Source organism: Moschus berezovskii, chromosome 6, assembly GCF_049115385.1.
Source record: "Moschus berezovskii isolate FMDL1 chromosome 6, NW_MosBer_1.0, whole genome shotgun sequence".
In the NCBI taxonomy this organism is placed as follows: Eukaryota; Metazoa; Chordata; class Mammalia; order Artiodactyla; family Moschidae; genus Moschus; species Moschus berezovskii.
Genome location: NC_142465.1, coordinates 35,815,505 through 35,843,102, shown reverse-complemented (window position 1 = coordinate 35,843,102; position 27,598 = coordinate 35,815,505). Strand labels below are relative to the sequence as shown.

General features: G+C 39.4%; 1 pseudogene; it reads left to right on the top strand.

Annotated features, from left to right (window-relative positions):
* Positions 1-26,140, top strand: LOC148777591 (uncharacterized protein C1orf53-like; annotated as a pseudogene).
* The last annotated feature ends 1,458 nt before the right edge of the window (positions 26,141-27,598 follow it).

Below are 27,598 nucleotides of genomic sequence, written 5' to 3'. Positions count from 1 at the left end.
ATGATTGAAATGGTAAGTTTTATGCTATTGACATTTTACATAAAGGGATAATAAAACACCTTTACACTCAGCCTATAACCTCCCATCCATTCATCTATCCATCATCAATTTATGCTTTGCCCATCTGTCTAGTCATCTGTTCATTCGTAATCCAAAGTTTCCATTCATAGTCCTTCTTTCCATTTGTGTATTCTTCTATTTCTCCAGAAGCCCATTTGTTCAGACATCATATGATAGACACCGAGAGGAAAACAGCCTAGTACCAACTGCCCTTCAACTGTGATATGAACACTTTTTTCCTTTTAAATTTTAAGTCATTCTTGTCCAACATTCAGGGACTTGTTCTCTTAACATTTTACTCATGCCCAATTTAATACCTGACTTGCAGCTAAATATTTAGGTTATACCTACTCATGAAAACTCTTGCCTGGCTTGGTTACACCATATAGTTTTCTGATCAGTCCTCTTAGGGTGTAAATCTGCTCTATATTCTCAAGATTTGCCCTTATACCAAGTCTGACTTTGGTGTTGCCCAAAGGATTTGCAACAAGTTAAATCCTTTAGTGATGCTGATTGCAGCCATGAAATTAAAAGACGCTTACTCCTTGGAAGGAAAGTTATGACCAACCTAGATAGCATATTAAAAAGCAGAGACATTACTTTGCCAACCAAGGTCCGTCTAGTCAAGGCTATGGTTTTTCCAGTGGTCATGTATGGATGTGAGAGTTGGACTGTGAAGAAAGCTGATCGCTGAAGAATTGATGCTTTTGACCTGTGGTGTTGGAAAAGACTCTTGAGAGTCCCTTGGACTGCAAGGAGATCCAACCAGTCCATTCTAAAGGAGATCAGTCCTGGGTGTTGATTGGAAGGACTGATGCTAAAGCTGAAGCTCCAATACTTTGGCCACCTGATGCGAAGAGTTGACTCACTGGAAAAGACTCTGATGCTTGGAGGGATTGGGGGCAGGAGGAGAAGGGGACAACAGAGAATGAGATGGCTGGATGGCATCACTGACTCAATGGAGGTGAGTTTGAGTCAACTGTGGGAGTTGGTGATGGACAGGGAGGCCTGGCGTGCTGTGATTCATGGGGTCGCAAAGAGTCGGACACAACTGAGCGACTGAACTGAACTGAACTGAACTGAAATCCTACAGAGCAGTCACCTTCTCGGTCTTTGTTCTTTTTGGTCATTTCTCCACTATTAATATTGAATATTCATATATCTTCCTTGATGATGGGACTTTATTAGATTCAGTTTATATCTCAGGTCTTCCCACCAGGCTAATATGCAGCACAGATGGCTCAAATCCACTCAAATTTAACAATGAAAGGAAACTGAATGCTGCAACAAAATAAAATTTGAGTCCCTATATCTCTGCATCTGTCAAATCCTGTTGGAAACAATCAACCTCTCTGGTAGTTATACTAGCAAACCCAAAACAAAATAGTAAAAGAAGTTGAGGCCACTATCAGCAAGAATATGAACTTTTCTGTGTCTGAAATTTTCTATGTGAGTTAGGCAGATAATTGATTCAATTATTCCACAGCTCTCTTTCAGCCTCATTGTGCTTGCTTACCCTTCCAGAGATATCACAGTGCCTCCGATTCACACTGAAGTTTTGGTGAGACCAAAGCCAGCATAGCAGAAGAAGAGATGTATTCATCTTTACAGGGAGAAAAGAGAGATCAGTGTAAAAGTTAGTCAGAATGTTGCTCCTAATGGGAAGTGAGTTTATCAGTTTGTAAAAATGACAATATGAGAACACTTCTGCCCAGTTACACTTCATAGATCAGCAGGATGCTGAATTTTGGGGGCTATTTTAATAGTCATTCTGTTGTTCTACCATCTATTCCACTAGAATGAGTATGTATTTAAATGTGGGATAGCACTTAGAATCAGGCTCAACAGTAACACCACTGCTGCTAAGTCACTTCAGTTGTGTCCGACTCTGTGCGACCCCATAGACGGCAGCCCACCAGGCTCCTCCGTCCCTGGGATTCTTCAGGCAAGAACACTGGGCGGGTTGCCATTTCCTTCTCTAACGCATGAAAGTGAAAAGTGAAAGTGAAGTCGCTCAGTCGTGTCCAACTCTTCACGACCCCATGGACTGCAGCCTACCAGGCTCCTCCGTCCATGGGATTTTCCAGGCAAGATTACTGTAGTGGGTTACCATTGCCTTCTCCAGTAACACCGCTAGAACCAATGAAAAATTCTGATAATAGTGCTAATGAGGTGAATAAGATGTTAGACACTACCCCCAAGCACTTAACATATATTAACCTACTTTTTTCTCACATAAATCTTAGAGGATACTGGCTGTTTTTATCCTTTATCTTTTTTACTTCTTGAAAAATAGATGAAGAGCTGAAGCAGAAGGTAGTTAGGCAACTTGCCCAAAGCCACACAGGTTTCAAGTGATGGAGCTGGAATTTGAGCTCAGTACCATGGCATGTGCCTTACTGCACCCTTTCCAAAAAGATGGATAGATGGGAACTATTCCTTGAGAATGACACTATACCAAAAGATTCCTAAGAGTCTGCTAGCCTCACATATATTTAAAGTAAAAGTGATAGCTAATCATCACAATCTCAGTGATAGTGCTGGGATTGATGGCTTAATGAAAAGGGGAATGGAGAGGTTCAGTGTTTTCTCTATTCACTGAGCGTGGGAGACCACAAGATATGACCCCACACAGGGCAGTTTGGATAGTCAGAGGTAGGATAAATCCCATGGGTATCTGGGAGGCCCTGGAACTAGAAAGAGGGATGAAAATAGGCAAGTATCGAACAATTTAACATCACTGAATTTTATTTTTTTCTTAAATTTTTTCTTGATTTCTGCCTCTCTCCTGCATGCTTTGGCATCTATATAAATCTGATTAATCTTGAAGATAGAATTTTAAAAAAGCAAAAAAGGTACATGTGGTTAGGTCCTTGAAAGGACCAAAACTCTACCATCTATTTTCCTATATTCTCCCTATTCCTGTACTATTAGCCTAGCTTTTCTGTATTCTACATTCGTTGAATGCTGAGAGTCTAGGCTAATACAAAGCTTGAATCCTAAGTACATGAAATCCCCATTCCCAATGCCCAACACAAGTCACCTTGGACAGACAGTGTTTCCCAAGTAACTGTTCAGAGAGGTGAACACATAGATCCCACAGCATAAAAAATATGAAAGTCTAAATCTGGTTCATTGTCCAGGCATAGAAAGTCTATGAAAAACCCAGGGTGAAAAGAAGACCCAGGGTGATCTCAGAGAGCAAGAAAGAGGTCACTTTCTTGGAAAGAAGTAAGCAGAAGAGAGGAAGTGGGGGAGGAAGGAGAGAAAGAGAGAAAAAACTTCAGAGAATCATGGATGAAATTACCGAGCTCTGGGCTTTTTATGGCTCAGATTTCCTGTTGCACTTATCTTTCCTGAGGCTGAGAGGTCTCTGTATCCATAGGAACCAATATTTTTATAATCCATTTACAGGAACTTCAGATGATTTATTTTTATTGCTAACTCACAGTAAAAGCCTCACAAATGACAACCCCTGAAGCTCCAGGACATGCATCCTATCAGCTTTGGACTGGTCCTGCTTTTTTTCCACTAGCCACTAGGACATTTAAACCCTCAACAAAAGGTATGAGGAGCTTCTCTCTGAGGGTCTTAAGCCCAACCACTTGGGCAACTCCTTAGTTATTTTACTCTCTGATTCTAAACACTATGCTAGGAAAACCCATGATGTGAGTGATTCCCACATATAAACCTTTAGAAAGGCATGTAAAGATTAAGCAGTCAGTAATTGGCTAGCTGAGCCTGACAGCCCAGGAGACAGAAATACTGATGTCCTTTATTCTCTGGGGTCACAGCTTGAAACTCAACTTTAGACTTACTAATAAAACATACTGCAACTTTTAAAAGACTCAGTGGATTCTATTTAGTGTAGGCTTTTGTAACCTCTGTGCTGAAGCTTTGGCTCTGATGAAAACTCTCTGTTGTCTGTCTAGTGGGGTTTGAAAGGAGGCAAGATGAGTCACAACATATTTCATGTACTTACTCTCTGTATCGGAGAAGGCAATGGCAAGCCACTCCAGTACTCTTGCCTAGAAAATCCCATGGACGGAGGAGCCCGGTAGGCTGCAGTCCATGGGGTCGCTACGAGTCAGACATGACTGAGCGACTTCACTTTCACTTTTCACTTTCACACATTGGAGAAGGAAATGGCAACCCATGCCAGTGTTCTTGCCTGGAGAATCCCAGGGACGGAGGAGCCTGGCGGGCTTCCGTCTATGGGGTCACACAGAGTCGGACACAACTGAAGTGACTTAGCAGCAGCAGCAGCAGCACTCTCAGTATATGACATTTGGGAATGACATGGGAAGCTGTGCATTGATCTTTAACTGACCTTCAGGTTTTTTCCTTTGTCCTCATGATTTGAATTCCTAAACATTTCTCAGAAGGATATGTTAGTAATATTTGCATCAATGATCAGAGAGGTTTTCAGGGAAACATCTGAATGCAGGTCGTGAGAGCCAAGGGGGGAAAAATTGATGTTAAGGACTGAATGATCAACAGAGACAAGTCAGAAGTTTCACCCTGAGAGAACAGAACTGAAAAATACCTGTTAGATATTGGAACTGGCTCTGAATATTGTCTGTCAATAAGGAAGAGCAGGAGTATTAGCTTGAAGAAGATTTAGATATGAGCTTTGCCAACAAAGGTCTGTTTAGTCAAGGCTATGGTTTTTTCCATGGTCATGTATGGATGTGAGAGTTGGACTGTGAAGAAAGCTGATCGCCGAAGAATTGATGCTTTTGAACTGTGGTGCTGGAGAAGACTCTTGAGAGTCCCTTGGACTGCAAGGAGATCCAACCAGTCCATTCTAAAGGAGATCAATCCTGGGTGTTCATTGGAAGGACTGATGCTAAAGCTAAAATTCCAATACTTTGGCCACCTCATGCGACGAGTTGACTCACTGGAAAAGACTCCGATGCTGGGAGGGATTGGGGGCGGGAGGAGATGGGGATGACAGAGAATGAGATGGCTGGATGGCATCACCGACTTGACAGACATGAGTTTGAGTGAACTCCGGTAGTTGGTGATGGACAGGGAGGCCTGGCGTGCTGTGATTCATGGGGTCGCAAAGAGTTGGATATGACTGAGCGACTGAACTGAACTATAGCAGGAGCCCTAACAAAACCTTGACTGAATTTCTTGACTAACCTCTTATTAATTTCTACTGATTGGGAAGGAAAAGAGTCCTGGGTCTGTATCAGAAGTACCATATGATCTAATTATTCCATTCCTGTTATTTATCTGAAGATGGAAGCAACCTAGATGTCCATCTGCAGACGAATGGATAAGAAAGCTTTGGTACATATACACAATGGAGTATTATTCAGCCATTAAAAAGAATACATTTGAATCAGTTCTAATGAGGTGGATGAAACTGGAGCCTATTATACAGAGTGAAGTAAGCCAGAAAGAAAAACACCAATACAGTATACTAATGCATATATATGGAATTTAGAAAGATGAAAGTAGAAACACCAATTTGAAAAGATATATGAACTCTACTGTTCACAGCATTAATTACAATAGCCAAAATATGGAAGAAACCTAAGTGTGTGGTGTGTATGTATGTGTGTGTGTGTATATATATATATATATATATATAATGGAATAAATATTAAATAAAATTATATTAAATATACAAAATTCCATTATATATCATACAATGTAATTCATTATATACTTATGTATATTATATAATACATATATATATATATATATATATATATATATGCTGTGCTTAGTCATTCAGTTGTGTCCAACCCTTTGAGACCCCATGGACTGTAGCCCACCAGCCTTCCCTGTCCGTAAGATTTTCCAGAAAAAGAATTCTGGAGTGAGTTTCCATGTCCTCTTCCAGGAGATCTTCCTGACCCAGGGATCAAACCAGCATCTCCTGTTTGTCAGGTGTATTCTCTACCACTAAGCCACCTGGGAAGCCTATAAACTGGAATACTCAGCAATGAAAAAGAAGGAAATATTGGGTGGGGGCGGGGGAAGCCTCTCCAGGAGCAGCCAGGGCCAATCCATGGTTGGTCCCAGCGCGCACATCCTGCATCCCACAGGCAGCAGCCAAGGCTGCCAGAAGAGCCCTGGCTTCTGAGGGTGCCATGCTTGGGAGGCAACCCAGGTCCCATACCATCAAAACCTCCCGACATTGGAGCAGGGTTTCCTCAGTTTCACCCTCTGCTCCTCTTCAGAAGCAGACTGAGGTGGCTCCGGGCCCTACTCACAGGCGGCCAGAGGGATCTTCACGGTGTCCAGCAAGCCAAAAGTTAATAGTGGGGGACCAGCAGATTTCAGAGCTGTGTGACTGGCCATCCGCGTGGCTCTCCAACTAACTTATGTGGACCAGCTACAGGTTACATGATGTCACAGGTTACACAGCTGGCCCACTTGCAGAGAGGTGAATGCTCTGCATCTGCCAGCAGACATTGTCCATATGGTCAAGTCAATATTAAAGATCCATTTAAAAAAAAAAAACAATTCAATTCATATTTTTTGTTTGACAGTAATTTCATCTCTGTTCTCCATCTAAATAAGGTTTTAAATAAATAAAACCTTAATTCAGGAAAAAAATTAAGAAGAAAATTTTCTTTTGAAACAATATAGATGGACCTGGAGGGTATTATATTTAGTGAAGTCAGAAGGGCTTCCCCAGTGGTTCTAGTGGTAAAGAACCCATCTGCCAGTGCAGGAGAGGTAAGAGACACAGGTCCAATCCCTGGGTCAGGAAGATCCCCTGGAGGAGGGTATGGCAAACCACTCCTGTATTCTTGCCTGGAGAATCCCATAGATAGCGGCGCCTGATAGGCTCCAGTCCACAGGGTCACACAGAGTCAGTCAGACACAACTGAAGCAAATGAGCACACACGCACATAAGGCGAAAGAAAAATATTGCATGCTTTCACTTAAGTGTGGGATTTGAAAAATAAAACAAATGGTGAATATAACAAAACAGAAACAGACTCACAGAGAACAAATTAGTGGTTACCGGTGGGGAGGGGCTTGCAGTAGGGTCAAGAAAGGGGAAACATTAAGAGGTATGAAGTGCTAGTATAAAATAAGTAAGATACAAGGTTGTAATATATAACACAGGGAATATAATCAATAATTTACATTAACTTTAAATGGAATATAATCTATAAAAATATCAATTATGTTGTACACTTGAAACTAATATGACATTGTAAATCATCTGTACTTCAAAAAAGACAATGATATATGAAATAATATGATAAAGTAGAATTTAAAAGCGGGGGAGAAGGGGACGACAGAGAATGAGATGGCTGGATGGCATCGCCGACTCTGTGGACATGAGTTTGAGTGAACTCCGGGAGTTGGTGATGGACAGGGAGGCCTGGCGTGCTTTGATACCTGGGGTCGCGGAGAGTCGGACACGACTGAGCGACTGAACTGAACTGAACTGAACTGAATAGCTACATATATGGAAGAATTTTTAAGAGTTAATAAGAAAATTGTATCAGGACTTTATGCCAGTGACATGATAAAGTTAGATGAAATGAACAAATTCCTATTAAAAATATAATTTACCTCAACAGATTCGGGATGAAATAGAAAACCTGCAGAGATTACAGTTTTTAGAGAAATTATTGCAGTAATTAGGAATCTATCACGAAAACCTCAGGACTACAATGTTCGTATAGGTGAGTATCATGAGTCCTACCAAATTTTCAAAAAAATTAATTTTGATCTTACATAACTCTATCAAAGAATAACAAAAGGACAATTACTGAATTTATTCTATGAGACCAGTATATATTTTAAACCAGTCAATCCTAAAGGAAATCTGTCCTGAATATTCATTGGAAGGATTGATGCTGAAGCTGAAACTCCAATACTTTGGCCACCTGATGCAAAGAACTGACTTATTGTAAAAGACACTGATGCTGGGAAAGACTGAAGGCAGGAGAAGGGGATGACAGAAGATGAAATGGTTATGGCATCACCGACTCGATGAACATGAGTTTGAGCAAGCTCCAGGAGTTGGTGATGGACAGGGAAGACTGGTGTGGTGCAATTCATGAAGTCACAGAGTTGGATACGACTGAGTGACTGAACTGAACTGAATAATAAAATACCAAAGGAAGTTTACAGGCCTGTTTTACTCCTAAACACAAAATTCAAGGTGGCAAGTAACTTCTCAGAAGACGGTCAGGATAAGGGAGAAAAAACAAAGGTGGATATAATTACTAATAAGTTTTAGTTTAGGTTAGAAGGTGGGTCATGAGTTTGTAATACCTTTATAAACAAAGGAACATCTTAACAAAAAGTAAATAAATGAAATAAAGTAGTATATATGTGTACCAATTATGACAGTGCACTGTGAACAAGGAATTGAGACTAACTCAATTCTATGCTTCTGATGTCCCAAATTAGGAAAAACTTAAAAGCAGAGGCATTACTTTGCCAACCAAGGTCCGTCTAGTCAAGGCTATGATTTTTCCCGTGGTCATGTATGGATGTGAGAGTTGGACTGTGAAGAAAGCTGAGCGCAGAAGAATTGATGCTTTTGAACTGTGGTGCTGGGGAAGACTCTTGAGAGTCCCTTGGACTGCAAGGAGATCCAACCAGTCCATTCTAAAGGAGATCAATCCTGGGTGTTGATTGGAAGGACTGATGCTAAAGCTGAAGCTCCAATACTTTGGCCACCTCATGCGACGAGTTGACTCACTGGAAAAGACTGATGCTGAGAGGGATTGGGGGAAGGAGGAGACGGGGACGACAGAGAATGAGATGGCTGGATGGCATCACCAACTCGATGGACATGAGTTTGAGTGAACTCTGGGAGTTGGTGATAGACAGGGAGGCCTGGCGTGCTGTGATTCATGGGGTTGCAAAGAGTCGGACACGACTGAGCGAGTGAACTGAACTGAACTAAGAGACAGGAAGGAAAAGAGAAACAAAAGGAACACTAAGGGAGAAAGAGGGGGAAACTAGCTAGTAAGGGTTCTGGTTACAGTTGGAGGCAGTGGTCTGTTTGAATGCTAAAGAGAAGGTGGTGGAGGAAAGAGAAGCAGAAGGAGAAAAAGAGGAGGAGGAGGAAGAAGAGGAGGAGAAGGAGGAAAGAAGAATGAGGAAGAGGAGGAGAAGGAGGAGACACAGCAGCCGCGTTCTGACTCCGGCATCAGCAGCGCAGCACTTTCAGCTGTCCTAGCATCGTCTGCAGTTCCTCTCCCAGGTGGTCGTGGCACTGATGCCACCAGCAGCACAGCAGTTGGTGTTAGAATCATGTTTCTTCTCTATGATCAACTTGTTCTTTCCTCAGGAAACCTCTGCCTAGGATCCTCCCTACTTCTTTTCCAAACATCATCACTTTCCCCAGAACAAGATTCACCAGACTTAAAGTTATGAGCCACCAGTAAAACCTAGGAGGGGAAATAGCAGGGCTGTTGTAGGACGCTAGAATGAATGGCATTCTCTATCATTTGTCACACACCAGATAATTCTTCACAGAGCCTCTAAGCTCCTCTTCAGTCAGAGCTCATCTTAAACCCACCTTCTAATTCATCCCTTCACGAGTCTCAAGCCCATGTCTTTTTTCCTTCAGGGAAGAATTTAGGACATAAACAGTTGACATAAACAGTTTTTTTCTGATACTAAGCATATTGTATCAGAATATGGACATGAGTTTGAGCAAGCTCTGGGAGTTGGTGATGGACAGGGAAGCCTGGCATGCTGCAGTCCATGGGGTCGCAAAGAGTCAGACAGGAGTGACTCAACTGAACTGCAGCATATTATTACAGTTTCACAAACAACAGAACACTGTATCTTTATGTCTGTAACCAAATTACCTGGAATTTAAATAGTTATCAAATGAATTTTTTTTTCTGCCTCTGAGAAAGAATATATAAACCAAAGCAAGAATATACCTTGATGATTTGGGGGTACATTTCCGAGAAAGGGGACTTTACAAGGTAACTTTTCAAGTCTGACATTAGGAGCAAACAAAGTTTCCTCAATGTTTATTGGTAACTTCTTACAGTAATCCTAAACTGCCCGCTGAAACTCTGAAACAGCTGTGAATTCTTTAGCTTCCACTTGATATGAAATAGTTTGATGTTGGTATTGCCCATAGAAGTCAAAATAACAAGTTCTATTTATGCTGAGATGGGCCATGAATAAGTCTTTGCTCTTTGGGGCTTTCTTCAGTCATGCTGTATGATAGTTAGTTTCCCATATTCCAAGCACTTCTCAGATATCAGATCCACGTTACGTCTTAGTTGTGTCCAGAGGGTAAAGTGTGGTCTAGGGTGGTGGCCCAAGTTAATTCAGACTGCCATGAAGAGGAAAAATCAAATGGAAAACTCATGCTTTTCTCATCTCTGTGCTTGTCAAATCCTATTGAAATAAAGCCTCTCTGACTTTTGCATCAGTCAATTCAACTGAAAAATGTCTAAGTATTTTCAGTTTGCTGCTTAATTTTGAGCTGATAATTCTTTCAATTCTACCACATTTATATTTGATATAGATTCAGCCCACACAATCCATCAGCAAGGTACATAGAAACCCATATTGTGAGATTCCAGATTTTCTCACTCCAATTCCCAACTCTTATGGTGATGAAGGGAGGCCAAAGCTCATTTTAACTTGATAGTAAAAGACAAACACCAATTCCAAATTCTTCTCACTTATGTTGGAAGAACTCACTCCTTCCACCACCTACACAGTGGATTCAGTCCATAATGTATGAATGACTACATCTGAAATTCAGAAAAGAGGACAGTATCTCTGCTTACACAAAGAAGAGTAGAAGATCCAAATGGGAGCCAAGGACTTTCTACTTAATATGATACTTATTTTGCCAGTTTTCCAGGGATAGCTCTCTTTGAGCACCCTCAGAGGCCACTTGTTGGTATCTGGCCTTCGTGTTTTCAGATTTTTATCTCAAGAAGTAGAGCAGGAGGTTGATATTTTAGGTCATTTTAAGAAAAACATTTAAGGAAAAAAAAAAAGAAAAATAATCAGACATTTTAGGGCAGGAATTCTAGTATTGGGAACTCATACTTCTTAAAATAAGTTGTGTCTAAATTTAAAATTCAAACAGCTCCAGGAGACACATTGCATTATTTTATTTATAAATTATTAAATCCTTGAGTTCTGATCATCTTATCCTAATATTTACAAAGATATAGGTAGCTGAGGACGACTCTACATCTAACACAGAAAATTTTAGTACTCTGAATGAATGTCTGGCAAGGTGGAGTAATGAGGATACAAGGAAAGACAGCCTAGTGCTGAGAGGCTGCACTTGTCTTCCCCTGGCATCCTGGGAGGCACCAGGAATGGGGAGAAACAGTGTTTGTTAGAGTTAGGCTTCACCTGAGTGTCCTTCCCTGAAATTCTTTGGTCCTTTCCCCCTACTCCCTTTACCACCTCTGGACAGGGAGATAAATAAGAGAAGAAAAATGAACTCTCTAGAATATATGATTAGACTTTCAGAAGAGGAAAAGAATTTTAGGTTTTCTTTCTACTCTGGGCTTCCCTGGTGGTTCAGATGGTAAAGAATCCACCTGCAATGTGGGATACCTGGGTTCGATCCCTGCGTTTGGAAGATCCCCTAGAGAATGGAACGGCTATCCACTCCAGTAGAATTGCCTGGAGAATTCCATGGACAGAGGAGCCTGGCAGGCTACAGTCCATGGGTCACAAACAAGTCAGACACAACTAAGAAACTTTCACTTTCTACTTTGATGTACTTCCCCAGCATCTCTCTAGAATAGGAACCTCTAAGCTACTTGTTTCACCTTCTTTTATCCCTGCAATTTCCAATCAATGCAAATTTTGTAGCAAGAATGCATGAAATCAACAAACCAATTTTAAATAATACTCTGGAAGCAGAGAGAGCCATTATTGAGTAGATAGTATGAGTAGCTAAAGACAAAACCCTCAGCGGAGAATAAATCCTTAAAGCCCTGATCTAATTGGTGCTGAGAGTTCAGAGCTCAGCTCCAGTACAAGGAAATAGTGATGAGAGGACAGAGATGAGAAGAGTAGCCTTAGGTAGCCAGGAGTAGAAGGCCAGATGAGAAGAGACAAACATAACTGGAAGTTTCCAATGGGGGTACAGATCGTTAAAGAAATTATGGAGGACATTCCCGAGCTCTTGACACTTCCTGTAACAGAAGACAGTTTTTCTCTGGTTCTTCCCATAGAGTAAGGAGTCAATTGTAGTCAGGCACTCTTTTCTACATGTAATAACCAATATTCTAGAGCCCAACTGTTGAACCAGTAGACACTTTTTTTTTCTTAAGTGCAGGTCTCAAAGATGACAGAAAAGTCGACTATCTCTAATGAAGGAGTTTCAAATAAATTACGCCATTAGGCCTTTCTAACTAACTAACCACAGTGGAAAATCTTCTTAGATTCTTACAAGGGGTATCTAAGAAACTCCTCTCATCTGATCAAGATGAAATCGCATGGGCATCTTTTCCTTTAGCTGCCTTTGTGATTCTAAATACCAGGTTGAAGTATCAGTGAAACAAGCAATTTTCCAATATAATCCATCAGAAGGGCAATCGGTAAATTGGCCAGCTGAGTTTGGTGGCTCAGGAGACAGATGGGTGCATTTTCTGAATTACCTGAAGTCATCACCAAACACCAAACTATAGAAGAGTTGGAATTTGTAAGAACCATATCACATTCTCTCTGGTAACCTGTGTTCAGAGCTTTAGTCAAGGGCTTCAGGTGCAATTCTAGAGGCCTTACTTCAGTTTTCCCTAGACCTGTTAGGAATCAGATGCTTCATCTAGGAAGTCATACAGAAACCATGCAGGCACCCACAGCTTACTTATTTTCCTCCATCAGTATGAGTTGGGAAGTAAAGTATAAACATCTGGGTTACAAATTGTGATGATCAAAGGAGTCAATCAATAGACCAAATGTTTTATATGACATCATTTTTGTCCACTTTAAATTGATAAAGCTTCAACCCACTTGTGGTGTGGCAGTCTCTCTTGTAATGAAAATTACATCAGTGAACACCTCATTACTAGTAACATAAGATTCTCACTGCTTAATACCCTCAACAATACTTAGTTGCTTTAGTCTTTTAAATTTTTGCCAATATGTGAATAGGTATATGATTTTAATTAGAATTTTAATTTGCATTTCCCTGATTACTGAAAGTTGAGCATATTTTATTTTATCAAGGTAAGAACACTTAACACGAGATCTGCCTTCTGAACAATTTTTAAGTGTACATACATTATACTTGACTAGAAGTACAATGCTGTACAGCCGATCTCTTGAGCTCATCATCTTGCTTAATTGAAACGTTATGCCTATTGATTATAATTACCCATTTCCCTCATTCTCCATCCTACAGAAACCACCACTCCACTCTCTGATTCTATGAGTTCAACTATTTTTGATACTTCATAAAAGTAAAATCATATAGTATTTGTTTTTCTGTGACTGGCTAATTTCACACAGCTTAATGCTCTTAAGATTCATCCATGTTGTTGCATATTGCATAATTTCTTTCTTTTCAAAGGTTAAATAGTAATCCATTGTGTATATATATATATATCACATCTTCTTTATTCATTCATCCACTAATGACCATTTATTTCCACATCTTGGCTATTATGAAGAGTGCTCCAGTGAACACAAGACTGCTAATATTCTTTGACATCTTGATATCAACATTTTTTATAAATATCCAAAAGTACAATAGTTTGATAGTATTGTAGTCCTACTTCTAATTTTTTGAGGATCCTCCACAATGTTTTCCACAGTGGACACACCATTTTGTATTTCCACCAACAGTGTGCAGGGATTCTCCACGACATTCCCAATACTTGTTGTCTTTTGTTTTTTTTTTTGATAATAGCTATTCTGCAGGTGAGAGTATATCACACAATGGTTTTGGTTTTCATTTTCCTGATTAGTAAGACTAGGCACCTATTGGCCATTTGTGGACAAACCATACACAGGGCCATAAACAAATGTCAATAAATTCAAAGAGATTGAATCATACAAAGTATCTTCTCTTACCACAGTAGAATGAAGCTATAAATCAGTAACAAAAGGAAACTGGATAATTAACAAATATATGAAAGCTAAACTGTATACTCAAACAATCAAAAAGTCAAGAAGAAATCACAAGGGAAATTAGAAAGCCCTTTGTCTGTGTGTGTGTGTGTGTGTGTGTGTGTGTGTGTGCACGCGCACACACACTCAGTTGTGTATGACTCTGAGACCCCATAAACTGTACCCTGTCAAGCTTTCCTGTCTGCGGAATTTTCCAGGCAAGAAATATGGGATGCTATAAAAGCAGTGATCAGAAGGAAATATACTACAAGGAAGTAAATAACTACAAGGAAGTGAGACAGGTTGAGGCCTGGGGCCCTTTGCTGCAGGGCTTTCACCTAGACAAACATCTTGAGCAACAAAATACTCCTCATATTTTGTACTGATATATTGCAGCCAGGAAATTAAAAGACGCTTACTCCTTGGAAAGAAAGTTATGACCAACCTAGATAGCATATTAAAAAGCAGAGGCATTACTTTGCCAACCAAGGTCCGTCTAGTCAAGGCTATGGTTTTTCCCGTGGTCATGTATGGATGTGAGAGTTGGACTGTGAAGAAAGCTGAGCGCTGAAGAATTGATGCTTTTGAACTGTGGTGCTGGAGAAGACTCTTGAGAGTCCCTTGGACTGCAAGGAGATCCAACCAGTCCATTCTAAAGGAGATCAATCCTGGGTGTTCATTGGAAGGACTGATGCTAAAGCTAAAACTCCAATACTTTGGCCACTTCATGCGACGAGTTGACTCACTGGAAAAGACTCTGATGCTGGGAAAGGTTGGAGGCAGGAGGAGAAGGGGACAACAGAGAATGAGATGGCTGGATGGCATCACCGACTCAATAGACATGCGTTTGAGTGAACTCTGGGAGTTGGTGATGGACAGGGAGGCCTGGCATGCTGTGATTCATGGGGTCGCAAAGAGTTGGACACAACTGAGCAACTGAACTGAACTGAATGAAGACTACAAATAAACTATTTTAATTCAACAGAATTTCACAAACACACACAATAGAAAATGACTTTTAAAATAATTTGGGTTCTATTTTTCCCCATTTCCCCAACATCTCCCAGTCTTTCTCAAGCTTGCTTATTTCCTAAAACTGAAATTCAAGCTAGGGACATTTCATAAGAACATACACACATGATATGTTCTGGTTGTTTCACCTTTCCATTCTCTCTACATTCAACAAATAATGATATGACCCCTTATGAGTCTCTCATTGTCCCATGAATTCTGGATTTTAGATAGCATTTAGTTCAGTTTAGTCGCTCAGTCGTGTCCGACTCTTTGCGACCCCATGAATCACAGCACGCCAGGCCTCCCTGTCCATCACCAACTCCCGGAGTTCACTCAAATTCATGTCCATCGAGTCAGTGATGCCATCCATGATTGATTTCAAACCTATACTCCAGGAACAGGGAACATAAATGATCAAAAAAGACTTACTATTCACCTCCTGCTAAAAGAGCCAGGTAGATATTCATGAAAGGCACAGAAATGTCTAGGAGAGTAAGGAATGAAATAACAGACAAGGTGGAGTATAGCAGATGTGCATAAAATGAATGTCAGCAGGGTATAGAAAGCACAGATTTTGTAGCTCCATAGACCTGGGATGGATATAAAACTTATGAACTCATTTACTCTCTCAAAACTAGCATGTTGCTATAACACTTTCACCTTCAATTTCCTTGTTATAAAATTTGGGATAATGCAGCCCTCACCATTTTGTTAGGATCTTCAAATAGAGAAACACTAAATATTTTAATAGTATCTAGAACATAAATGACAACAAATAAATTATAAATATTATTATTTTCCATAATCTGGGCAGCCTAGAAGGAAGTAATCAAGAGAGGTGTAATGGAGGAGGCAAAAACTAAGATGAAGTTTGAAGAGTAGCTAGCTTTGAGTCAGAATTTGAGGGCTAGAAATTTCAGAAGAGTATCAGCTGAAGTCAAGGAAGAAAAAATGAGAGTAATGAAAGCATCAGGAAAATTACAGCCTGAAACAACTAGCGCCCTGATTCTGCAGCTTAGATGCACATTGAGACTATTCAGGGAACATAAACTATCCAACACCATGACCCAAACAAGACCAAATGAAACAGGGTATCTGCCATGTGATGTTATTACTAAGATTGGTTAATGTTTGGTGCCAACCAGGGAAGTTTATCTTTACTCTGGAGTGGCAGTAAAAACAGCACTATAGTTTAGTAGAATAAGTTGTGGATATACAGTCATGTGGGGCTTCCCTGGTGGCTCAGAGGTAAAGAATCTACCTGCCAATGCAGAAAATGCGGGTTCGATCCCTGGGTTGGGAAGATCCCCTGAAGAAGAAAATGGCCACCCACTCTGGTAATCTTGCCTGGAAAATCCCATAGACAGAGGAGCCTGGTTGGAGATAGCCCACAGGGTCGCAAAGAGTTGGAGATGACTTATCAACTCAACAACAACAACACAGGATGGTGTGGAAGGGACAAAAATCCTGGCTTTTCCATTGAAGATCTGAACAAGTTTAGTAAGGGTCTACTATCCAGAATAAATAAAAATTATTACAAGTCAATAACAAAAAGACCCCAAAAATCTATATTTTTAAAGGGCAAAAGAACTGGAAATTGACATTTGTCTAAAGCAGGGGTCCTGAACCTCCAGGATCTAATGCCTGAAGATATGAGGTGGTGCTGATGTAATAATAATAGAAATAAAGTGCATAATAAATGTTATGTATTTGAATCATCCCCAAACCACCCCTCATTACTCCAGTCCATGGGAAAAACATGTCTTCTATGAACCTGGTCCCTGGTGCCAAAAAGATTGGGGACCACTGCTCTAAAGAACATATACAAATGGCCAGTATGAACAAAAGAGACAATATCATTAACCATTAGGATAATGCAAGTGAAAAACCACAAAAAGATTCTATTTCATACTTATTAGGATGACTATCTTTTAAAAAGGACAAAATACTGTTCATGACGATGTGGAGAAAATGGAACCTTCTTATGGTGCTGGTGGAAAGGTAAAATGGCACAGTAGCTATAGAAAAGAGTTTGGTAGTTCCTCTAAGAATTGAACATAGAATTACCATATGACCCAGCAACTCCATTCCTTTGTTATTCTCAAAAGAATTTAAAACAGGTACTTATATAAATACTTCTATATCAATTTCATAGCTTCACTACAGGGACAAAATGTGATGAGTGGAAAAATAAATTTGGTCTAACCATTCAATGGGATAATACTCAGAGGCGGAAAGAAAAGGAAGTACTGATATACACTACAGTGTGAATGAACCTCAAAACCATTAAGCCAAGTGAAACAAATCAGACCCAAAAGGCAACATACACTATGATTCCATTTATATGAAATATCCAGGATCAGTAAATTTAAACAGAAAGTCTATGACTGTGGGGGAGGAGAAAATGAAGAGTTACTACTTAATGTTTACAGGTATTATTTTGTATTTTTTGTGGTGATAAAAATGTTATCAGATACATGACTTGCAAATAATTTTCTCATTCTGCACATTGTCTTTTTACATTAGTGATACTGTCATTTAATGCACAAATGTCTATTTTGGTAAAGCCCAATGTATCATTCTTCTGTTGCTTGTTGTCATTTCTAAAATCTACTGCAAAGTTCAAGGTTATAATGATTTATCCCTATTTTCCTATAGCGTTGGCTCATATTCAGGTGTTTAATACATTTTGAGCAGGGACACAGCCCCATCCTCATAACATTGTAGCACAGGAGGCAGTGACCAAAACCATCCTAAAGAAAAAGAAATACAAAAAGGCAAACTGGTTGTCTGAGTGGAGATCAAGAAACAGCATGTTTCAAGCATGAGACATGTATACATGTATACATGAGCATGTATACATTTTAGCACTTTTGTTGAAAATCAATTGGCCAAAGATGAATGTGTTTACTTATGGATTCTCAGTTCTATTCCACTGGTCAATATGTCTTCTTTAGGTCAGTGCCTCACTGTTTTTATACTGCAGCATTGGAGCAAGTTTGGAAATCAGGAAGAGTGTCCTCAAACTTTGTTCAATTGTAGTTTTGACTATTCCAGGCCACTTGCAAGTCAATATGGTTTGGGGATTGACTTTTCCATTTCTGCACAAAGACCACTGGAATTTTGGGAGAAATTTGATTGAATCTGTAGATAACTTTGGGTAGTAGTGACATCTCAACAGTATTAAATATTCTAATCCATGAACACAACATATCTTTCCATTTAATTAGGTGTTCTCTAATTTTCTTCAACAATGTTTTAGAGTTTTCGGTGTACATTTCTTGTACCTTCATGCATAAATGGATTTGTTTTCTCAATTTTCTTTTCACACTGCTCATTGCTGACTTTGTCTCACAAATGATTTTTTGCATGTTGATGTTGTACCCTACAGCTCTGTCAAATTCATTTATTAGGTGGTGTAATTTTTTCTGTTGGTTCTTTGGATATTTTTGTGTGTAAGATCATGTCATCTATGGTGTATTTAGGATTTTCTATATATAAGATTACATTACTTCCAAATAGGGACAATTTAACTTTCTTTCCAGTTTGAAAGTATTTCATTTCTTTTTCTTGCCTAACTGCTAACTAAAACTTCAAGCCAAATGTTGAATAGCAGTGGTGAAAGTGGCATCCTTCTTATTTCTGATTTAGGGGAAAGGGTTTTGGTCTTTCACCATGGAGTATGATGTTGCTGCTGCTGCTGCTGCTGCTAAGTCACTTCTGTCATGTCTGACTCTGTGTGACCCCATAGACGGAAGCCCACCAGGCTCCCCCGTCCCTGGGATTCTCCAGGCAAGAACACTGGAGTGGGTTGCCATTTCCTTCTCCAATGTGTGAAAGTGAAAAGGGAAAGTGAAGTCACTCAGTCGTGTTCGACCCTTAGCAACCCCATGGACTGCAGCCTATCAGGCTGCTCCATCCATGGGATTTTCTAGGCAAGAGTACTGGTGTGGCTTGCCATTGCCTTCTCCGAGTATGATGATGATTATTTACAGATATCTTTTATCATATTAAGGAATTGTCTTCTTCTTCGAGATATCCTTCAATGCTTAGCCAAACTACTGACAATTCTGCCTTAACCTTTACTTCTGGCTTGCACAAAATGCAGAGATCAACCAGAAGTGCAAGCCAGGTGTTCACTGAGATTTTTCTATGCATGTATTCAGCCCTAGGAATGTGTATTGAACTCTACATGAATGATAATGACTACCATTATTTAGATTAATTTCTAATATCCTTTTCTAGTACTTTCTGTTTATCCTTCTTCATTCACACTTTTGACCTTAACTGAAACATCCTTCTGCACTCATAATCTTATTCCTGTCCTATATCTCCTCATATTAAGTATTATTCTTTCTAAAATTTCTTTCTGGAAATAGATAATTTTCATGGTAAATTACATATATTGTTACCTATAGGATGCACTGAATTTCCCTTTATAAGAAATTTAATGACTGCATTCCCATGTAGCAATGGGAAACAAACTCCCTGTTCATCCTCCTCTCTGGCCATGCTCCTCTACTTCAGGATGGTATATCTCACTGGGCTGGCTCTCCTCTTCCCTGCAGGCACTTCTTCCCCGATTCATTGTCATTCATAAACCTGAGATGTACCAGACTTATTCTCTGAATCTTGCACTGTTAGTTTGACACCAGATGATTTTATTTCATGTCACTCAATGAGCTTCATCTATACGCATTGATCAGCACCACCAAGAAATACTGAGGCGATTATCATACTCTCCTCTTCATCCTTCCCTTATTCAGATATCTTATCATTCTCTTGGCAACTCATTATTTGAATTGTACTGAGTACTGATTTCAAAAATTATTTATTGAGTTCTTAATGTGCATGACACCACATGAAGCATACACAGGTCAGAGGATTCTATATGCCTTGAAATAATATAGAATTTAAAATTGTAAGAAAAATATCCTTTTCTTGTTGTTCCGTTGCTTAGTTGCATCTGACTCTTTGTGACCCCATGGACTGCAGCACATCAGGCTTCCCTGCCCTTCACTATCTCCCAAAGCTAGCTCAAACTCATGACCATTGAGTTGATAGTGCTATCCAGTCCTCTCACCCTCTGTCACCCTCTTCATGACTGTCATATAAATCTAGCCAACAAAATCATCAATTTACTACTATTTTGGAACCCTATAACATAGACATTAGTACAGATGATTTTAGGACACTCAAAGGAACAAATGAATGACACAATTTAAATATTAAAAAGGATTTCTGAAAAAATAAAGGTAAAAATGAAATAAGATCAAACAGCTAATGAAATAAATTACTAGATCTCTTTACAAGTATTCTCATTAAACTTACAACTGTAATGGATTGAATAATATCTATACTACACTGTTTACAAATGAATGGGTGATTTTGAAGATAGTATTACAAAATTCTCTCAGAATGCAACATAGCAAAATAAGACATAAAAAAGGAAAACCATTTAAGAGACAAAAATATGTTGAGAAATTGCATAGCCCTACTGAGACTATCCAAAAGCTCCAAAGGGAAATGAATGATAGAGAATATTTTAATAAAGAACCAGAGAATTTTCTGTAAAGATGTATCTTATTTATTGAAAGTGTATTCACACTAAGCAGGATAAATAAATATAAATCAATGTTAAAGCATATTCTAGTGAAACTGATGAGTATCAAAGGTTATTTTAAACTGTTTTAATCATTTAAAAGTACAGTTCAGTAGCTTTAAGTAGCTTTAAGTACATTCACATAGTTGTGCAACTGTCATCACCATTCGTCTCCAGAACGTTTTCACTTTCCCAAGCTGAAACTCCAAATATTAAACAGTAACTCCCAACTCTCCCTTTTCTCAGACCCCCGGACAACTGACACAATGCATTCTATCTCTATGAATCTGACTGTTCTGTATACCTCATGTAGCCAGAATTATACAATAATTGTTTTGTAGTGATTAGCTTGTTTAGCTTATTAGCATTATGTCCTCAAGGTCCACCCGAGTTACTGCACATGTCAGAATTTCCTTCTTTTTTAAAACTGAAAAATTTTCTATTTTATACATATGCACATTTTGTTTATTAATTTGTGGACAAACAATCAGGTTGCTTCTAGCTTTTGACTGTATTGAATAGCACTGCTATGAGTAGTAGGAGTGCTGAGTCGCTCAGTCGTGTCTGACTCTGCAGTCCCATGGTAGTCCACCAGGCTCCTCTGGCCATGGAATTTTCTAGACAAGAATACTGGGTTGCCATTTCCCACTCCAGGGGACCTTTCTGAACCAGGAATTGAACGCTCATCTCTTGCATCTCCTGCATTGGCAGGTGAATTCTTCACAGCTAGCACCACCTGGGGAGCCCCGCTGCTGTGAACATGAGAGTGGAAATAATATGCTCAAGGCCCTGCTTGCAATTCTTTTGAGCATATAGGCAGAACTGCTGGATCATATGACAGCTCTATGTTTAATTTTTTTGAGGACCTGCCATTCATATACTGTTTTCCACAGTGCTGCAGTATTTTATATTTCCACCAAGTCGTGCATAAGGGTTCCAATTTCTCCACATCCTTGACAAAACATTTTTTATGATTTTTAATAATAGCCATTCTAATGATCTGAAGTAGTATCATCAAAGATTTTTTAAAATATTAAAAGCTTTTAGAGAGAATAGAAATATTACTGACAAGGAAATAAATTGAAGGAAGACTTTTTATATTAAGAATGAAGCAAAATAAAGTGGAGCAACATCAAATTAAAAGTCTGCACAGCAAAGGAAATCATTAACAAAATGAAAAGGTAACCTAATGAATGAGAGAAATTATTCGCAAATCATATATCTGATAAAGGGTTAATATCCAAAATATATAAAGAACTCATACAACTCAATAGCAAAAAAAAAAAAAAAATCTTTAAAATGGGCAGAAGAGAGATGTGGATGAATCCTCCTTCATGTGGATTCAGTATGGCTGTGGTGCTGTTATCCCTCTGATTGGAACTCTAACTCGGTGTAAAGCCCCAAAGGTCTGCTACTTATTTTTATTTTATATTGTACTATATTTTATTTACAGTGTTGTGTTTGTTTCAGGTGTATAGCAAAGTGATACAGTCATATATATATATATATATATATATATATATATATGAACTAACAAAAGCAGTTCCCGTCTTTTGATGGGATGCTCACGGTTTATAACATAAATGGCATTATTTTGAGAGAGGGATAACTTAGGTATGGTACTGGGTTTTTTTTCTTTTTGCCGCTTGAGGCAGTTGTAAAATAACTTAATGTAGCTTTTTACAACTGTGTATTCTATAGTATTTTTTCATTTGGTGAAATTTTAACTGCTAATGTTTTTGGCATTGTGCTTTGTACCATTTATTAAATAAAAATTTTAAAAAATGGGCAGAAGATCTGAATAGACATTTTTCTAAAGACATACAAATAAAAATTGGTACATGAAAAGGTGCTCAGAATCACAAATCATCAGGGAAATGCAAAACAAATCACAATAAGATATCACCTCACACATGCAATAATGTCTAGTATCAAAAGACAATTAAAAAAATAACTATTAGCAAGAACACGGAGAAAAGGAAAATTTTGTGTACTGTTGGTGGGAATGTAAATTGGTATAGCCATTATGGAAAAGAAAAAGTGTAGAGTGCCTCAAAAAACCTAAAAGGAATACAAATTGGAAAAGAAGAAGTAAAACTTTCACTGTTCGCTGATGACATGATCCTCTACACAGAAAACCCTAGAGACTCTACCAGAAAACTACTAGAGCTAATCAATGATTACAGTAACGTTGCAGGATAAAAAATCAACACACAGAAATCCCTTGCATTCCTATACACTAATAATGAGAAAATAGAAAGAGAAATTAAGGAAACTATTCCATTCACTGTTGCAACGAAAAGAATTAAATACTTAGGAATATATCTACCTAAGGAAACAAAAGACTTGTACGTAGAAAACTATAAAACACTACTGAAAGCAATCAAAGAGGACACTAATAGATGGAGAAATATACCATGCTCATGGATTGGAAGAATAAATATTGTAAAAATGAGTATACTACCCAAAGTAATTTATACATTCAATGCAATCCCTATCAAGCTACCAACGATCTTTTTCACAGAACTAGAACAAATAATCTCACAGTTTGTATGGAAATACAAAAAACCTCGAATAGCCAAAGCAATCTTGAGGAAGAAAAATGGAACTGGGGGAATTAACCTGCCGGACTTCAGGCTCTACTACAAAGCCACAGTCATCAAGACAGTATGGTACTGGCATAAAGACAGAAATATAGATCAATGGAACAAAATAGAAAGTCCAGAGATAAATCCACGCACCTATGGACACCTCATCTTTGACAAAGGAGGCAAGAATATAAAATGGAGAAAAGACAGTCTCTTTAACAAGTGGTGCTGGGAAAACTGGTCAGCCACTTGTAAAAGAATGAAACTAGAACACTTCCTAACACCATACACAAAAATAAACTCAAAATGGATTAGAGAGCTAAATGTAAGACCAGAAACTATAAAACTCCTAGAGGAGAACATAGGCAAAACACTCTCCGACATAAATCACAGCAGGATCCTCCATGACCCACCTCCCAGAATATTGGAAATAAAAGCAAAAATAAACAAATGGGACCTAATTAAGATCAAAAGCTTCTGCACAGCAAAGGAAACTATAAGCAAGGTGAAAAGACAGCCTTCAGAATGGGAGAAAATAATAGCAAATGAAGCAACTGATAAAGGATTAATCTCCAAAATATACAAGCAGCTCCTGCAGCTCAATTCCAGAAAAATAAATGACCCAATCAAAAAATGGGCCAAAGAACTAAACAGACATTTCTCCAAAGAAGACATACAGATGGCTAACAAACACATGAAAAAATGCTCAACATCCCTCATAATCAGAGAGATGCAAATCAAAACCACAATGAGATACCATTTCACACCTGTCAGAATGGCTGCTATCCAAAAGTCTACATGCAATAAATGCTGGAGAGGATGTGGAGAGAAAGGAACCCTCTTACACTGTTGGTGGGAATGCAAACTAGTACAGCCACTATGGAGAACAGTGTGGAGATTCCTCAAAAAACTGGAAATAGAACTGCCATATGATCCAGCAATCGCACTCCTGGGCATACACACCGAGGAAACCAGAATTGAAAGAGACACATGTACTCCAATGTTCATTGCAGCACTGTTTATAATAGCCAGGACATGGAAGCAACCTAGATGTCCATCTGCAGACGAAAGGATAAGAAAGCTTTGGTACATATACACAATGGAGTATTATTCAGCCATTAAAAAGAATACATTTGAATCAGTTCTAATGAGGTGGATGAAACTGGAGCCTATTATACAGAGTGAAGTAAGCCAGAAAGAAAAACACCAATACAGCATACTAACGCATATATATGGAATTTAGAAAGATGCAAATGATAACCCTGTATACGAGACAGCAAAAGAGACACAGATGTATAGATCAGTCTTTGGGACTCTGTGGGAGAGGGTGAGGGTGGGATGATTTGGGAGAATGTCATTGAAACACGTATGTTCTCATATGTGAAATGAATCACTAGTTCAGGGTCAATGCATGTTTCAAGATACTCGGGGCTGGCATGCAGGGATGACCCAGAAGGAGGATAAAGGGAGGAGGGAGGAGGGAGGTGGGAGGGGGGTTCAGGAGGGGGAACTTATGTAAACCCGGGGCGAATTCATGTCAATGTATGGCAAAACCAACCAATATAATATTGTAAAATAATTTGCCTCCAATAAAAAATAAATTAATTACAAAAAAAAAAAAAAAAAGCCTGAACTACGAATACAGTATGATCCAGAAATTCCACTTCTGGGTATTCACCAAAAAAAAAAAAACTAAAACACTAACTGGAAAAGAATGTATGTACCCTCCATGTTCACTGCAGCATTATTTACTATAGCTAAGATATGAAAATAACTTAAATGTCCATCAATGAATGAATGGACCAAGAAGCTGTGGTATATGTATACAATGGCATACTGTTCAGCCATAAAAAGGAATGAAATCTTGCCATCTGTGACAACATGGATGGGCCCTGAAGGTACTATGCTTAAGTGAAATAAGTCAGACAGAGAAGGCAAATACCATAGGAACCCACTTATATGTGGAATCTATAAAACAAAAACAAAAAAAATAACCAATCTCAGAGATACAAAGAACAGTAATGGCTGCCATAGTCAGGAAATGGGGAGTGGGCAAAATGAGAAGGCGCTCAAAAGGTACAAACTTCCAACTATGAAATAATTAAGTCGTGGGGATATACTATATAACATGATGGCTACAGTTAATAATACAGTATTGCATATTTGAAAGTTGCTAAGACAGTAAATCTTAAAAGTTCTATAAGAAAAAAATTTGTCACTACTTACATGATGGATGTTAACTAGACTTAAGTGGTGATCATTTTTCTTTTTTTGGCAATGCTGCACAGCATGTAAGATCTTAGCTCCCCAACCAGGGATTAAACCCATGCCTTCTACAGTGGAAGCACTGGACCTCCAGGGAATCCCCTGTGGTGATCATTTTTCAATACATACAAATCTCAAATCATTATGTTATCTACCTGGAACTAATATGGTATCTGCCAATTATACCTCAATAAAAAACAATTTCTGGAAAAAACATAGGAGAAAATCCCTTGTGACCTTGTGTTAGGCAAAAAATTTTTAGGACAGAAAAAGCAGGAAGTACAACAGAAAGTATATGATTTAAATCTCATCAAAATTTAAAAATTTGCACCTAGCACCTCATCTCTGCCCCAGGGGCACTGGCATTGTCTTGGCACCTGTGCATAAGAAGCTCCTGCTGATGGCCAGGACTGATCACTGCTGCACCTCTGCAAGGGGTCGCCCCGCCAATATGGGCAACTTCGCCAAGGCCACTTTTGATGCCATTTCCAGAATATGCAATTATCTCACCCCTGATCTATGGAAAGAGACAGAGATCACCAAGTTTCCATATCAGTAATTCACTGACCTTCTTGTAAAGACCCACCCCAGAGTTTCCATGCAGAGAACCCAGACTCCAGCTGTAGCCACCATAGTTTTATATGAGAAAAAATAAAGTGAATGAAGCTGGTTCTTTAAACACTGCACTTAAAAGACAATACGGGGGTTGATCCCAAGACAGTGGAGGAATAGGATGGGAAGACCACTTTCTCCCCAAAAGACACATCAAAAATCTGTATGTGGAGCAACTCTCACAGAAGGACTTCTGAACACTGGCAGAGGACCCCAGATGCCCAGAAAGGCAAACCAGTCTCCTCAGAATGAGGTAGGGCAAAGGATAAAGATGAAAAGGGAGACAAAGGATTTCAGAACAGGGACCAGGGACCATCCTGGGGAGGGAGTCGTGAAGGAGAAGTTTCCATACAGTAGGAAACTCTCTCACAGGCGGGGTCAGTAGGGAGCTTAGGAATCTCAGATGGAAGCATAATCAAGAAAACTGATCACAGAAATCAAAAAGAATGCCAATTTCCAGCTGAGAAGTGACTCACATGCTTGTTCATGCCTGCAGCCAGTGGGGGCTAAGTGTGGAGGTGTGGGCTGAGTCATCAGTCCTCAGGGAAAGGACCTGAGGCCACTCTGAGGGGGCTAATGTCACATGGCACAAACAGACAAACTGTGGGACTGCCAGAAAAACAAAGAGAAACAGAGGACCATTCCCTCGGAAAGATTCTAACACAGCACTCTGACCCCTGGTGTGCTCACAGAACAAAGGATCCTGTCCTAGAAAACACTGAAGGGGGGATGAGCCAGCTGCCATTTATGACCCCTGCAGAGAGGCAGGTGCGAGACAGCCAGAGGTAGAAGGTAAGAGATCACTGCAGTTTTGGCCCCAGAGATGGCATCAGCCACCAAGCTGTGAACAGCCAATCAGTTACTACCCACATCTTCCTGGGATCCTGGAAGGCTCAGATCTGCCAAGAGTGGCATAGCCTTAGACCAGCTCCCCTGAGGAGCACAGTCCACCTGGGACTGTGCCCTTGCAGCATACCCAGGAGCTTGGCCCTGGAAGGTGCATGCACACATTGGGCTGTGGCAACCCCTGTGTGGCCCAACCACTGTGAGCGCTCCCCACACATGCCAGCAGCATTTGCAGTGTCCCTCCCTCTCCAAAGGATAGATCTGACAGACAGAGTGCCTTAAGAACTATGAATGGAAGTTCGTAACACTATACAGGTGGCAGTGATCAAAACCATCCCCAAGAAAAAGAAATGCAAAAAGGCAAAATGGTTATCTTGCGGAGGCCTTACAAACAGCTGAGAAAAGAAGAGAAGCAAAAAGCAAGATATACCCATCTGAATGCACAGTTCCAAAGAATAGCAAGGAGAGATGAGAAAGCCTTCCTAAGTGAACAATGCAAAGAAATAGAGGAAAATAATAGAATGGGGAAGACTAGAGATCTCTTCAAGAACATTTCATA